The sequence below is a fragment of the Microcebus murinus genome, chromosome 2 (assembly GCF_040939455.1).
Source record: "Microcebus murinus isolate Inina chromosome 2, M.murinus_Inina_mat1.0, whole genome shotgun sequence".
In the NCBI taxonomy this organism is placed as follows: Eukaryota; Metazoa; Chordata; class Mammalia; order Primates; family Cheirogaleidae; genus Microcebus; species Microcebus murinus.
In genome coordinates this window covers 18,843,409-18,859,804 of record NC_134105.1, presented here as the reverse complement: position 1 = coordinate 18,859,804, position 16,396 = coordinate 18,843,409, and the positions used below count along the sequence as shown (strand labels likewise).

Below are 16,396 nucleotides of genomic sequence, written 5' to 3'. Positions count from 1 at the left end.
ACATCCACACCCTACAACCCCCCATTCCCAACTGGGAGACTCATTGATACTTCAGTAAACCCCAGGTCTGCCCTACCTGAAGGGATTTCTGCATGTCAGATGCGATCTGAGTGCCCAGGAAGCAGTATCCTGTCCCCATCCTGGTGGCTCACAGGCCTGACTGCCTGAGACTGAAGAGTGGATCATCCTTTGGGCAGCCGTGATTTGCCACTGGCCCCTTGTCTCTGGGGCACCATCTCAGTGCCTGAAGATCTCTCCCATCACCTGTTCAACTCCCTTATTTTACTGACTAGGAACTGAAGCCCAGAGAGGGAAGGGACTTACTCTTGGTCACACAGCAAATCAGTCTCTCAGATTCTCATGTACTCTCCTTGCTTTCTGTTCTACCGCCTTGTATGACATTGAGACCCTTCTCTGGAGGGCAGAGACTGGAGAGTGGAGGTTAGACCTTCATTCATGCCCTGGCAGTTAGTGAGTGTGAATACACGTTTGCTGGTTGCTTAAATAGACGCACAAATGTGTGCCCCTTTTCGGGGAAGAGCAGCTCTCTGGACAACCTGATTTATATATGATCTGCAGCACTTTGACTCTCTGCTCGGCTGTCCCTCAGTGCTGCCGGTGCCAGGCCCTGCTGACAGGCAGGGACCACTTAATGCCCTGGCACCTCAGATGGTAAAACTGCTGGAGCGTGAGGACTCGGTGCAATGTGGCTGTGCAGTTGTTCATCACAGAGGCACTGAAGGTGAAGTCTTAGGAAGGGTGGTTGGTGTCCCGGGGGCCGGGGGCCTGCTGGCACTGGAGGAGCAGGGGTACCTACCACACACAGGTCTCTGCCCTGGAAGAGCAGGGTAGGGAATGGCCAGGGCACCATAGCTACGGTAACAGGGCAGTCTTTGGAGGCGTGCAAACCTGAGCTGGACCAGACTTAGACCAGTGGTCACTCTGCATTCAGTCATCACATGTTCTCGGCCCCAGCATTTCCTGAGTGCTGTGCTCAGGAGTGAGTGGAAGAGCCACAGTCCCTCCTGCCAAGACCTGGTTAGGTGCCCCCAGGACTTCCTTTGACACAGCCCCTGTCCCTTTGCATGGTAATTGCCTGGTTTGGGGTCTGCTTTGCCTCCCCCTCTGCTCTGTGAGCTTCTCAAGGGCAGGGACCAGATCTGTCTTGGTGTTTGCTTTGTCCCCATGCCCCACACCGGATTGCCTGGCACATGAACGTTTGGTTGTTTTGTGGAGTGTTGTTGAACCTAGTGAGGTCAGAGTTGTACACAGCCACAGTCAGTTCTCCCTTCCCACCCCCTCCCCAAGAACCCCAGGGCTTTGAGTCCTCCTCCCCCACTCCCTACCATCCCCCAGATTCTGCCAAAGTCTCTGGCTGGCCATGTCCTGAGAGCCGGGAGGGTGGGGGAGGAGGAAGGTGAGAGGCGATGGGCGGCTTAGCAGAGGGTGAGAAAGCCTCCTGCTGCCTGGCCGCAGGCACCGCGGGAATGGTTCTGGCAGGAGTAGCCTGCTGGGCTGAGATCACCATGGAGACCTGGCTTGGAGAGGGTCACTGGCAGTGGCTAAGGGCTGGGGGGCGGGGGGCGGCAGCAGGGATTTGTGCAGAGGCTCCCAGCCTGCCCCAGGCCCTTGGAGGGAGCAGGGAAGGCTGGGGTTCAGTGCCACCAGCTCGCCAAGTGGTTTGGAGCAGCCCATCTTAAATCTCCCGGTCACGTGTCACCCCAACACTTTCAGCCCAGCAGAGGTTCTTTAGCTTGGCAACTGTTCTTCAACCACCTTAAAGCTGTCCTCTGGATAGGTGCCCCTAGGCCTCCCACTCAACCAGTCACCCCAGATACCATAGTCCTGCCCCCTAAGGGACACTCTTCTTATCTCTGCAGCTGAACTGTTTACCACCTAGCTGTGGAGAGCCGACATCCACCCCAACAGCACCCCTGTCCCCAAAGCTGCTTTCTCCCTATCGCCCCGTTGCAATACGGCTGTAGGCTGTCGCTGCCCAGGCACACCACTTACCCCTCCGGCTAATGTTCTGTCCTCTCCGCAACTGCAGCAGACCTGACAGCTTAACAAAGATGCAGCTCTTACCCTCCCTCCCGTGCCTCTGCCTGCCACCTGGTCTGCTACACCCGGGTGGGGTGCTGCCCCTGCCTCTGCAGGAGCCCACCTGGTTCCTCTGGCCCTTGGGGGAGTCCTGGCAAGTCCAGCCTCAGGACAAAAGTCGTCCCCAGGGCTGACTGCCCAGCAGACAGCAGCCAAGGCTGAGCAGAATTTAAATGTGGTCCTGTTGGAAAGGGAAGCCAAGAAAGTACAAGGGAGGAGAGGCTTTCTGTCGCCGCCTGTTTCACGTCGGTGTGGGGGAGGATGGATGGGCTTGCCGAGGAGTCTTAGGAGGCGGCTTTAGCACACCCACTCCTTAACTCTGGTGGACATGGTCACACAGTGTGGGGGATGTGCATCTCAGGGCTCTGAGAGGAGGACAGAACTCCAAAAGGACTAGGCTAACTGGAGGTCTTGGGAGTGACCAAGCCCAGCCCTGTCCTTTGGGTACTTTCGTGTTCACTCCAGCAGAGCTGGGAAGCCAGGTGGTCTAGCCAAGCTGGGGGTCTGGATAGGGAAGTCAAGTCCACGGGGCCCCTCCTTTCCTGTCTAGGAAAAGGAGGTATTTCCAGCCTCAAGTGTCTGGCGATTGTAGGGACTGGGGACTTGAGAGTCTCGGAGCTTCAGGAAGGCAGGGTTCAGCCAAACAGAGATGGCACTGTGTTGGGCAGTTTCTCCAGTCCTCCATTCAGACAGACTTCCTCGTCACTTCACCTCTCTGAAGAACAATGGCATTGGTGGGGACTGGGAAGAGGGCTGGACTTAGAAGAAATGAAAGGAGTAGCTCACACCTGTGCTGTGGCCCCGTCTTCCTCATTGTACCATCCCGAGGAACAGCCTAGGTTGGAGGAGCTACTAAACTCATTGTGCATGAGGAAACAGGTTTGGAGAGCCCAACTGGCACCAGGAAAATAATAACAAATAGTAATTTGTATCCTTTGTTATGCACTTATGTATCAGGCTTCATCTACCTTACACCACTGAATCCTCCTAACAAACCTGTGGGGTAGTTCTGTTATCCCCTTTGCACAGATGAGTAAACGGAAGTTCACAGAAGTTCAGTGACTTCCCAAGGTCATAGAGCTGTTCAGTGATGGCGCTGGTATTTTAACTCGGCTGTGTCTGACTCCAGAGTCCCAACTCATAACAAATGCCGCTGCCTGGAACCCTGACTCCTAACCCTCCTCCACCACTTGGTGTGGGGCTTGAACATGCCTGTTTGACAGATGGGGAAACTGAGCTAAGAGAGGGCCAGAAGCAGTCCCACAGCCCAAGTTTTCTGGGAGAAGGAATAATGCAGTTAGTGTCTCCCAGAATCCTGGCGGGAATTAGGTGGGGATCTCTCTCCTGCCCGCCCCCCATGTCAGAGCTCAGAGCGTGTTCCTGTGGCTGACCTCTGCCTCTTCTCTTGTGTTTCTTTGCAGCTTTCAGAAAACCAACGCCAAGACCCCTCCCCGCGTCCACATCGTCCTCTGGCAGGAGCGCCTGCCCCTCTGCCTCCCACCCTGACCCCCCTGCACCCCCCACAGCCCCGTCTGCCCCCACCCCTTCTTGCCCATCTCCTCCACGCAGAAGCCGAAGGTGAGCCCTTTCTGCACAAAACCAGCAATTGTAAATACTTTTTAAAAATGTACAAAACTTAAAAACAAAACACAGTTTTAGAAAAAGACAAAAAAAAGAGAGAGAGAGAGCGAGAGAGCGAGAGCGTGTGCAAGAGGTTGCGAGCGGGGCCCCAAGGTGTCCAGAGCCCCTGCAAGTATGCACTGAGAAATTTATCTACAGGTCGTTTGACAAAAATGAACAATATCCTATTTATTGTATATACTGTTTTATTATAAATCGTGGATTGTATATTGCATTCTGTAAACCTGCTGTGGTCCCGTGGTGTGCAAATTCGCATGGTGGGGGGGAGGGAGAAGAACCTCTTGCGGGAGCTTTTTTTTTTTCTTTCTTTCTTATTTTTCACTCTTTTGGGTTTTCTCTTCTGTTGTTGTTGTTGTTGTTTTCTGTTGGCAGGACACACCCAAAGATCCAAGTTTGTATTAAAAAGAAATGAAAAAAAGCAAAAAAAAAAAAAAAAAAACCAACCTCGTGTCTTGTGAAAGGGGGGTGAGTGAGGGTGGATGGATGGAATGGAAGGGACAGGGCTGGGTTTTGTCACCAGCCACTGGCCCCTCAAAGGAGTTGAAATACGTACATGTGTTCCCTGCCACTGAGTTCTCCCTCCTGTCTGAGGTCTGGGACACACACCCCCACTCCACGCGGGGCCCTGGGCCTCCCTGCCTCTGCTGACTCCCCACCCTGCTCCCTACATTCTGTCCCAGGTCCAGGGATTCTGCCTCTTGGACCTTCACTTTGCCCTAGATCCTGGGTCTCCCCTGACTCCGAGACCCCATATTCTGTCCCAAGTTCCAGGTCTCCCTTTTTCTGAGCCCTTTTTTATATCCCCAAATCATGAGTTTCCTGTCCCCAGGAGCCTCCATTATACACTAGTCTTGGGTCTCCTGCTACTGGACTCCCTTATTCCATCCCAAGTCCCAGGTCTCTGCCTTTAGTCCCTTTTGTCCTATGTCTCCCTGGCCTTTGGGCCCCACAGTTCTACCCCGGTTCAGGGACATCTCTCTTTGCAATGCTCATTCCAGAACCCTTGCAGGACTCTCCCCGCCCCGACTTTCCACTAGAATGGGAGTGTCCCCTGTTTGCGTGTCTCCCATTCACCCCGGGTCCTGGGCCTGCTCTGCTTCCAGGCCCCCCATTTTACTCGAGCACACTCTTATCTGCTTATACAGAACCCATGGTGTGACCAGGCCAGTCGTCCCAATGTTTTGTTCCCCTTCTCATTCCTTCTACTCTGAACCCCAAGTGCTGGGTCTGTATTTCCTCCCAGCTTTGGCAAACTTTGAAAAGAAAACTCCTGATCCTCTGCCTATTTCTGGTGGGCCTAGAAGAGCAAAGCTGTTTCCCCCTCCCTGACTTTGGGGAGCTCTTGGCTGCCCTCACCCAAATAATGCCCACTGTGGCTCCCCTGGTCTTTAGGAAGCAATTGTTCCCATAGACCCATTTTATATTAAAGCTCTGCTGTGTGGCTTCTCCATGTCCATCCTCAGTGAACCTCGGGGAGACACCAAGGGACGGCTCCACATGGCCTTCCCTTGCCAACCAGCAAGGCCCAGGACTAGGAGAGTCAGAGGGAAACACACCCCCACCTTCTGGGCTCCGCCATCTGAAAGAAGAGGCAGGAGGACTCAGGTCACAATCCCCTAAAACTAGTCTCTGTGCTGGCTGTAAAGGCTCATCTACCCACCAAGCCCCCCTTGTGTTCCCAAGACTGAGATGAAGACATCCTCCTCCTCTTCCTGTTGCTGAGAGGGAAGACATCAACACTACACTCAAGCCCACAATCTAGTACAGAGCTGGAAGTGGGGGCAGGAAGCAGTAGGACCCCCTGAGGGTCAGGGGTCCGGGCTAGAGTGCTAGGCAGAAAAGTGAGGGAGTTCTTGGAGGAGGAAAGAGCGTGTGCAAAGGCCCAGAGGTGAGAGAGTGGCAGGAGGGAAAGCCACACACAGTTCAGTCTGTTCGGAATAGACTGTGTGTGTTTAGGAATGGGAGAGGGCTTTGGCAAGGTCACTGTTGGGCAGGGTGGAGGCTGGTTGGAAGGGTGGGTGGCACCAGAGAAGCCAGTGGGTGAGGCTGGGATCTGCCAACCCAAGAGAAGCTGGCTTTCGGCCCCAAGAATCGCCTGCAGGGAGAAAATGAGTATGTTCAGCGGCTGCTGAGGAAGCAGAAGAGACGTGGGCAGGCTGTCCAGGTGGGGCAGGCTGGGCGCCTTGGCTGTGAGGGAATCAGGGTGGGGCCGGGAAGGCGGGCTGCGGGCCCAGAGGAGGTTTCAGTGAGGGCGGGGGAGCGGGGCTCCACATGAGATGGTCCTGAGAGGAGGAGGAAGGGCAGTGAAGGGCTGTGGGCCCCAGGGCTCAGGAACTGGGGCGGCAAAAGGAGACCCACAGAGGAAATGGGAGTTTGGGGAGGGAGATGGGAACCTAGGTAAGGGATGGGAGAGGCTTGGTAAGGAGAAAGGGACTCCAGGAGAGGGGCAAGGAGGGGCCTCTGCCTAGTGTCTGCTGCTTAGTAAGGGGTGCTGAGGGCCAAGTTGTATTTTGGAGACCAAACTCGGGAGGTCTGCCAGGGCCTTTGGGATGGAAGGTTCTCAATGCCCTTGGGCCTCTGAGAAAGGGCAGCAGAGATCCTGCCCAGTATATAGGGCTGGGTTGTGGGTCACCTCGTTTGGATCTGTTGTTTACAGAGGTTGAGGCCCTACCACAGCCACAGTGCACACCAAAACCAGAATGCGGAGGCAATGTGGCTACTAGATACTTCGGTTTTGCTACCATTTATTAAACGCTTCCCAGAGGTGTTTATTCTTCAAAACAATTCTTGAGGGAGACAAAGATACTCATTTCATTTGCAGATGAGAATACAGGTTCACAGACATGGAGAGAGTGACTTGGCCAAGATTACAAGGGGGCCGGGCGTGGTGGCTCACATCTGTAATCCTAGCACTCTGGGAGGCCGAGGCAGGCGGATTGCTTGAGGTCAGGAGTTTGAAACCAGCCTGAGCAAGAGCGAGACCCCCGTCTCTAATATAAATAGAAAGAAATTAATTGGCCAACTAATATATATAGAAAAAATTAGCCGGACATGGTGGTGCATGCCTGTAGTCCCAGCTACTCGGGAGGCTGAGGCAGGAGGATTGCTTGAGTTTGAAGTTGCTGTGAGCTAGGCTAACTCCACGGCACTCACTCTAGCCTGGACAACAAAGCGAGACTCTGTATCAAAAAAAAAAAAAAAAAAAAAAGATTACAAGGGAAGTAGCAGAAGCAGGTTGGCCCACACTCCAAGCCCTTGCTTTTTCATAACAGTTTTTGTTGTTGTTTTTGGTTTTTTTGTTTGTGTTTTTTTGAGACAGGGTCCTGCTCTGCACCCTGGCTAGAGTGCAGTGGCATCGTCATAGCTCACTGCAGCCTCCAACTCCTGGGCTCAAGCAATCTTCCTGCCTCAGCCTCCCAAGTAGCTAGGACTATAGGCACATGCCACCACACCTGACGTGTGTGTGTGTGGTGTGTGTGTGTGTGTGTGTGTAGAAATGGGGTCTTGCTATTACCTAGGCCGGTCTCAAACTCCTGAGCTCAAGCAATCCTCCTGCCTCAACCTCCCAAAGTTCTAGAATTACAGGTGTGAGACACTGCGACCGGCCTCATAACAGTTTTTGGGTTTGTTTGTTTGTTTGTTTGTTTGTTTGAGACAAAGTCTCACTCTGTTACCCAGACTAGAGTGCCATGGCGTCAGCCTAGCTCACAGCAACCTCTAACTCCTGGGCTCAAGTGATCGTTCTGCCTCAGCCTCCCTAGTAGCTGGGACCACAGACATGTGCCACCATGCCTAAGTTTTTCTATATATTTTTAGTTGTCTAGACAGGGTCTCGCTCTTGCTCAGGTTGGCCTCGAACTCCTGAGCTCAAACAATCCACCTGCCTCAGCCTCCCAGAGTGCTAGAATTACAGGTGTGAGCCACCGTACTTGGCCCACATTACAGTTTTAAGGGGGAAAAAATCTACTTATGAAATCCAAAAATTAAGCCATCCGATTTTAAAAAATTATAAATGATAGAAATAATAGCAAAAACTTACAGCACTTACCATATACCAGCTGTTCTATACACTTTGCATATATATCTCAGTAACAATCCTGTGAGGCTTCATCCTAGAGATTATTATCCCCATTTTACAGATGGGAAACTCAAGTGCAGAGAGGGAATTTACAAAGACTACTCAGTGCGTAAACAGTGACACCAGAGCCCAACAAAGCACTCTGGTTCAGGAGTCTCTCTGCTCCCATCCCTGCTAATGACTCCCAGGTCAACATTTTCGAGTCTATGCATCTAGATCAGGGATTCTAGACCCCAGAAAGCAATCACCTGAAAAGCTTCAAAATACTGATGCCTGAGTCCTACCCCAAGAGATTCTGATTTTATTGGTCTGAGGTGGGGCTGGGCGTCAGGATTTTTAAAAGCTCCTCAGGTGGTTCTGATGTGCAGCCAAAGTAGAGAACCTCTAATTCAGCAATTGTGCTGTTTGCACACCTATAGTTAAGGTGCTGCCCTAGGTGTGCATATGATACCTTCTTGTGTGTATACACTGTGGTATTCATTAGTGTTTTTCACTCCAAGTGGCTATGAATTACTATGGGTTCTCTGAGAGACCCCGAGTGAACACATTCATTCAGATATATTTCTTAAGCACCTACAAGTTTCCATTGTCCCAGGCACTTGGGGATACAACAGTGAACAAGGCAGACAGATTCCCACCTTTGAGTATACAGGCAGATGCAATGGACAGATTTGGTCATGTGTCTTCCCCTGTGAGTGGCAGGGGTCTGCGCTTAGGAGGGAATGAAGGTTGCCTGGCAGAGCTTAGGACCGTGAGAGATTTGCTGGTGTGGCTGTACATACTGCGTCTTCAGGCCCTTTGTGTGGATGTGATTGAGAGAGGGAGGCCCAGGGCATGTTTCTGGGTTTGAATGAGTGTGGCTGACTGTGTGGCATGTGTGTAAAGGTGTGCATGATCCAGGCCTGTGACATGTGGACAATGGTGGGAGGAAGGGGTGTTGTGAAGGAGGAGGGCTGTGTGCAAGGTAGACACCAGCCCAAAACATCACACAGATGTGTCACATGCACTCACACACATACACACAGGGCCAGCTGTGAGGAGGCTAGGTTCCAGTCCCAGGGCCGGGAAAACTGTGCCGTGGGTATGTGGGGGAGGCACAGCTGGGGCTGGAAACTCTAGAGTGGGAGGGAGGGAGAGAGGAAGGGAGGCCAGGGAGCCACATCCTTGATCTCTGTTCTGTTTCAGCAGTTCCGGACTTGGTGCTCTGGGTCTTGGTGTGACTGAGCCTCCCTCTCTCTAATGTCCGGATCTTGGCATCTCTATTTCTCTCTTCTGGGTCTTGGGCTTTGAGGCTGATCACATGACTCTGGATCGCCACCTCTCCAGCCTACTTGGTTCTGTATCTCTCTCCAAGTCTCTGTCTCTGCCTCCATGTCTGCCTCTGTCTCCGTGTCCTTCTCTGTCCTTGCCAGGTGGGGGGAGGGGGCCCAGTGCTCAGGGAGCAGGTGTCGGCTCATTCAGGCAGCAGGGAGTGAAGCTGAGGAGGGCAAAGAGCCAGCAGCCCTTGGACACACAGCCACTCTCCAGGAGACACAGGGTGCTCACAGGGACACAATGACATACGTGGAGAGATGGATTCCTGAGGACATTTGGAGGGACCTATACCCAGGTGCAAAATTCAGCACACAGCCACACCCACAAACACACAAGCATGCCAGACACAGAGGGTCGTGTCCAGATATCAGTGGATCACACACACACACACACAAACATATGCTCAGATACAAAGACACACACACAAATACTCATCTGGGCACACACGGATATAGTCACAGACACACCTGGGGCATTCCTCCAGAGGAAAACCCAGGGCAACCGACATGCACACCGATGCACACACACAGCTTCAGGCACTACAGACACACAGACACAATCACACACTGGAACACAGACATTCAAAGGCACAGGTACACTTAGTTCACGGTGGCAATACACTCAGAGCCATAGACAGGTATAAGGAGGCAAATGAGCACAGACCGGAACATACCCTCAAGGGCAATCAGAGACAGAGGCACAACAGGCATACTGAGGGACCCACTGAGGGACACGCCCTGGCACTGGCAGAAGAACATCCTCAGGTACACACACGCCTCCCTCGGAGCTCACTCTGGAGCACCTGGGGACCCGCCCATAGGTGGCTGGATGGGGGCAGGGTGGCCCGGTGCACCTGGTGCCCCCGGCGCTCCCCTAGGCGCCTGGGCCGAGCGTTCGTGTGTGCCCGTGCACGCCACCACCTGTGGGAGGAGAGGTGCACGCTGCGCCCGGGGCTGCCCGGCTGGCGCGGCGCGGGGGGAGCGGTTGCCATGGCGCGCAGAGCGCGGCCGCATACTAATGGGGCGGCCACTGGCGCTGCCCTCCTGCCGGCCCGGCTCCCTCCTCCGCCTCCTTCCTCCAGCTCTGGCGGTCACCCCGGCCCGCGGCCTCGACCCATGCAGCCCACTCAGAGGGCCTGAGCACCTCGCCCGTGGCCTGGAGGCCCTGCCTCCCCTCGCCCCCCAGAGAAGGCCCGGGCAGGGAAAAGTGTGGCTCGGGGTCGGCCAGGGCGAGGGCCCCGGGCGCTGCGGAGGCTGCTGGCCTGGGCTTAGGCACCAAGCGCACAAGCGCGCACGGCAGCTGGGAGCGCAGGTGCTGCCTTGGAAATGGGGTGGCCATCCTGGAGGGGGCGGGACAGGGGAAGTAAAGGGGGAACTTAACCCTTCGCTGCCACAGCGCCCTCCTGTCTGCTTTCTCCAGGCTTGGCTGGGGCAGGGGAGGGGACTTGATCAATCCTTTCTCCATCTGCTTCCAGCATCTCTCCAGTCCCAGTGTGACCCCCGGGGGGTGGAGGGAGTTGCAGCCACAGCTCTGTGGTCCCCCAGTCTCTCAGGACCTGCTCTTCATCACTTCTGTCCAGCCCTAATCTGAGTGGTGGAGGGAGGGGCCTGGAGAAGCGCACTGAGGACTGGGGGAGGGGTGGTGGCACATGAAGGGTTAACAGCTCCTGTACCTGATTCCACTCCCAGAGCTGCCCTGACCCCTACCCCCTCCGCCCCCGCTGCGCTAATTGGCGTGGAGGGTGAGGCCCATCCTGGGGTGGGGGGAGTCTGCCTGGGGCTTGCAGGTAGAGGCAGTGGGAGGGGGCCTACTGGGGGGAACCAGGCGGTTGCCTAGCAACCCCACAGCTGTCTGTTGACCTAGAAGAAGCTGCGCAGTCTTGACACAGCTGGTGTTTACATGTAACCGAGGCTCTGGCTTAGCGCTTGCTTGGAGGAAAGCTGAGGCAGGGCCCTCGTGGCAGCCTGGCCGCGGCCCCCGGCTGTCATGGGCTCTGTGCCTGCCTGCCCTCTTTGCCTCAGCTCCCACCTCGAGTCCAGCAGAGAAAGAATGGGAGGGCAGATCTTGGGGCTGGAGACTTTGGGGCTGGGGAAAGTTGGTGTGTACACACACACACACACACACACACACTCAGGCTGCCGGAGGCCTTCCACACAGAAATGGTGGGAGACTAAGAAAAGCGGGGAGGCAGATTCCAACCCACACAGAGAACACAAGCAGACACAGGGACACAGGGACGGACAAACCTGCAAAATCAAACTGATTCAGGCATGCAACACAGGGACGGAGATGCCCGCAGACATGATGACATCCAGGCAAACAGACACACAAATGCACAGAAACACAGTAAGCAAGTGAATGAAACCCTGACACACAGATACACCCACAGACATCTTGGTACAGAGGACAAACCAGCACTGACCATCTGACAGAAACACACACTGCAGTACACTGACACACACACGTTAACACCAGCAACTCCCGCATCAACGTGGTTCATTCCTGCTAGTGTTAGCAGGCCTGCATGACGAAAAGCAGAAGCCCACATGCAGAGTCACCCGTATGCACACATATGAATGCAGAAACACACAATGCACCAAAATGTTTTTAAGCAATGAAGTCTTGCTGTGTTGCCCAAGCTGGACTTGAACTCCTGGATTCAAGGCCATCCTCCCACCTCAGCCTGCAAAACTTGTATTGATTGACCACAATGCCCAAGGCAGGCATTCGCTCCACACCGACACAGGCAGAAACACACCCAGGAGCCCAAGATGTAAAGAGGTGCAGGTCCCTAAAGGACCACGGGCCCTGACATGTCCCACCTGCACCCACACAAGTACCCATAGCACAAACACGTGCCAACCTAGGGTGCGGTGTGCTGAGACTCCTCCCTGCCCACAAGCTCTGAGCAGCAGCAGATCTGTCCTGAGGTTAAAGGCCCTAGTAGCCCCAGGACCAGGGCTGGATGAACCCATGTACAGTCTGGGCTGCACCCCTAACCCTCAGCCTTAGGGAAGAGACAGCACCAGCTCTTTCCCTGAGAGTCCCCTGTCTGAAGGCTGAGACGAGCCTCTGACCTCTGGAGACCCTGGACTGGCAGAAGAGGCACAGTCCTGCCCTGAGGAGCCCCAGTCTGATGAAGGCTGTATCTCCCTCCCAGGCAGCTCTGGACGCCACAGACAGACACACATACACACACACTAGCATATGGCAGCTCTGGGGGAACAGGGAGGGAGGGGCTCTTGAAGGCTTCCTGAAAGAGGTGAGGCTGGAGACTGGCTTTGGAGCCCAAGAGGAAAGGGGGCAGGGTGTGCACTGAGGAGGGCCTCCCTTCCTCCCCCCTACCCCGCCCCCCATCCAGCAGTTCCTCCTCCCCCCAGGGCCCAAGGGGCCAGCTGGGGCCCCACAGTCCCATCAGCCCAAGCAGTGAGCAGAAGGAGGAGAGCAGATATTTTTAGCTTCTCTGCCACTGACATTTCGCAGCAGGCGACCTGGGGTGAAGCTGAGTGAGTGCTGAAGGCTGGGAGAAGCCGACAGCGCCTTCCCGCCCCCATGCACACGCACACGCAACTGTGCACGCACACGGCGCGTCCCCCAGCACTGGCAGTGCTCACAGAAGTGGCACAGCTTCAGGCACACAGGCACATACCTAGACACACATGCACCTGTGCACACACTTGGTTCACATGCCACTTGTGTCAGAAACCTCACACACCTAGATACACAAAAAATGTATCCATTCACATACCCAGACACCCCCCTATTCATACCTATTACATACTTGTTCATCGTTCATTAAAAAAATGTGTATTCAGGGCCTACTATGCGTCGGGCAGTCTTCTAGACAGCAGGGACACTGTGAGCAAAATTGATAAGAATTTTAGCTGCATAGTTTACATTCAGATGGGGCAAGTTTGAAAAGGAGCAAAAAATAAAGTACTGCTTCAAGAACCACACATATAACCCAATCCTCCAAAATATACCACCATACATGTGAGCAACTTCCTGACATTCATTGTTCCACAAATACACACAACCACACACACAACCCACAGTCAAGATTCATACAAGAAAATCCACACAGGTACCTCCCAACAGTCAGACATGTGTACACAGCTACACACATATGCAATTACATACTTCACATGTAAATACTCAGGCAATACAAACACATGATACACATAAATCCAGGTCCACACACGCACACAGGGTTGTGCATGCTATACAATTTACCTACCTACATATACAGGATGTAGCCCCCACAAGAGCATGTAAGTGCAGGTTCACACAACTCCCCCCGACACACATACAACCATTCCCTGCCTGCCACAGACACACAGCCCTGCAGTCTCCTTCCCTCCCCCAGTGAAGTCCCAGCCTGTTTGTCACACGTTCACAGGTGTACATGCAGAGCCCTAACATACCCACAACTTCACATACACACCCAGCAACCATGCTCCAAAGAGGCCACACACCCTCAGTGGACATAGACCCAGGTTCATGCCCCCTCTGCCCACCTGCAGCCCCCTCCCTCCTTCCCTGGTGAGGTGAGTGTGGTCACTGCACCCCACACAGGCACCCAGAATGCTGCCCCTAAGGTTCCAACCCTGCTGTCCCCAGGGCTTGGGTGCTGAGCCCAGGCCCTAAAGAAGCCCTGGGGTCCTAATCCCAAGTCCCCAAAGGGCAGGACTCTCCTTGAGCTCAGAGCTTGCCCCTGGGGCCCAAGCTGGAGGCAGAGGCAGAGTCTATGCTTCCCAGATCTGCCCCCAGCTCCCTCCCTTTGCTCTCCTCTCCGCCTTTCTCTCTTCTAGAAATCCTTTCTTTTTGTTTCTCTATCTCCCCATCCTAACCCCTGCCTCTCCAGAAGCTCTCCTTTTCTCTCCCAGGTTCTGCTAGAGGGTATTGAAGCCCTGTGACAAACAAATGAACTAATGAGCAGACAGACATATCACTTGGGACAAAAAAGGGGTCATTGTCGTATCCTGAAGACCTGGGAGGGAGAAAGAACTAAATAGGCCAAGGGAAGGATAGGACTAACTGGCCCATGGGTGGGCCAATGTGCACAGCAGACACAGCTGGCAGAAGTTCTGGGTTCCAGTCCTGGTTTGCTGTGTGACCTGGGTCCGTTGCTGTCCCTCTCTGGGCCTCTGCTGCCTCTGCATAAACAGGGAGTTGCAGTCGGTGGTTTCTGAAGCAATGGGACTCTCAAGGATACTGCAGCAGTTGTATAAATAGGGAGAAGAGCTGGGAGCCATGAAAGCCCCTCTCCCCAGAAGCTCCCCCAGCAGCCTCCACCACTCCCAGGCCTGGGCTCTAGTCCGGGTTGAAGCACCAGAGGCCAATAGCACCCCCTGCCCCCAACACATATAAACACATGTGCTCCTCCAAGACTCAGCCACTTCCTTTGCCCTTTCTGGACCTCAGTGTCCAGGCTTGTGTATTTAGGGGCTCAGGTTTTGGCTCTGTGCCTGTGAGCCAGTCTATGTGTGCACTGCCTGTCTGTCTGTCTGTCTGCCAGCAGCCTTCAGGCGCCAGGAGGGGAGGCAGCAGTGGGAAGGTGGGGGCAGGGAAGGAGGTAGCGTTGACAAGTTCCAATGTCTGGCTTTCCCTCCTGGAAACCCCGAGCTGGGGCTGGCCCCCCCTTCCCTTCCTGTCTCTCTCGCTCAAGCACGTCCCTTCTAAGAGCCCCTCTCTGCAGACACCCCCAGTGGAACCAAGCCCAGATTTGCTGCCAAGAAGGCCGACATTTCTTAGACTTGCCACGTTAAAGGGGCCTGCACAGGCACGCACTCAAATCCCCCCTCCACGTCCTCCGCCTGTGCACATTCAGGCGACCCGAAACACACAAAGACACGGTTGGACACAGCGGCCACCTGTGCACACAGGAGGTAGCACATGGAGCGCATCTGACCCCGGGCTCACAGACAAGTACAAACACAGCCATGTACTCCCTCCCCCTCCTACACTCAGCTCACCACAGACTCAGAAGCACGCATGGTTTCCAGCACACGGTGCTCACAGACACGCACAAACACAGTCACACGCAGGGCCTTGCCGTACAGAAAAACAAGTGCAAACCTGTAGCACAGCATCTCTCTGCACTGCACTACCACCGCCACCGCCACTGCCACCACCCTGCATAAATGCAGCCACAGCAACACAATGCCTGTGCTGCCTGTCCCCTCACACATACAGCCAAGCACATGCAGTCACACACAGTGTCCCCCTACATCACCATCGATAACCACACACACAAAGTCCATTGGGCACAAAGACACCCCATGCCCAAACCCTGGGCATTTGGACTAGCCCACGCCATCAGGGAAAGTCTTCCTGGGCATGGAGACATGCACAAAGTCACAACTGCACACAGCACTCTCTAATGCACTCACAATCACTATCCCTTGTGTGCACACAGACAAGCTCAAACCCACAGTCATGGCATTATCCTCTTGCATGCCGTAACAAATTCACAGTGGCTCCCAACACGCCCAGACCTGACATACACAAGCACAGGCACACATACTGACCCTTTTGTGCATACACGGATTTCTTGTCACTGTCATGGTGCACGGCAGCTTCCGTGTGCACACACTGCCAGACCCAGCATTTCTCTGTACACAGGCCTGTGTTTGAAACCAGGACACACACAGCTCCCGCTTTCGCTCACACAAACACACAGTGGCCCCTGTGTTGGCACAAACTCGTACACATAGTATCACCTGTGCACACTGAGGTAAACACAGACTCCCAAATCGCCCCAACACACATATGTGAGCACACACTCTCACAAACAGACCCAGCTGTCTGACCTCACGTTCAGACACTCCGGCCCCCTGGCCCCCAACTCCAGCCTCCTGCCTCCCTCCCTTGGCTGGTGAGGGTGGGGAATGGCTGGGAAGGCTGGGGGCTGGCTCAGCCCTTGTTCCCTCCCTCCACCGGCTGGCTCGCTCCCTCCCGTCTGGCAGAGTCAGCCAGCCCAGCCCCAGTCAGCCAGCCCAGCCCCAGCTCCGGCAGCCCTGGCCGCTCTGGGCAATCTCTCGGCGGGTTGGTCTCGGCTGATGCCGCATCAGCAGCAGCAGCAGCAGGGGCGAGAAGGCTGCAGGCGGCTGCCAACGTGGCAGACGGCGGGCAGGGAGGCAGGAAGGAAGCTGGGCCCGTTCTGCGCCCACTCACTGGGGGAGACAAAACCAAGGGGGCTGGATGAGCAAGCGAGGCAGCTGGGCAGGGGGACCTTGTGCACAGCCCGGGCTCTGGGCCCAT

The 16,396-nt window shown here is 54.8% G+C and overlaps 1 protein-coding gene across 9 annotated transcripts in view; it reads left to right on the top strand.

Moving 5' to 3' along the window:
- Nucleotides 1–4,180, top strand: part of AHDC1 (AT-hook DNA binding motif containing 1) — a 64,813-nt gene extending 60,633 nt beyond the window's left edge. For 8 of the 9 annotated variants that reach the window (XM_075995565.1, XM_075995570.1, XM_020280605.2 and 5 more), the window contains one exon: nt 3,522–4,174. The gene's annotated coding sequence lies outside the window, so the exon portion shown is untranslated. Of the gene's footprint in view, nt 1–3,521 lie in introns of all 9 variants that reach the window. The other variant, XM_012750720.3, reaches the window with a different exon arrangement.
- Nucleotides 4,181–16,396: the final 12,216 nt, after the last annotated feature.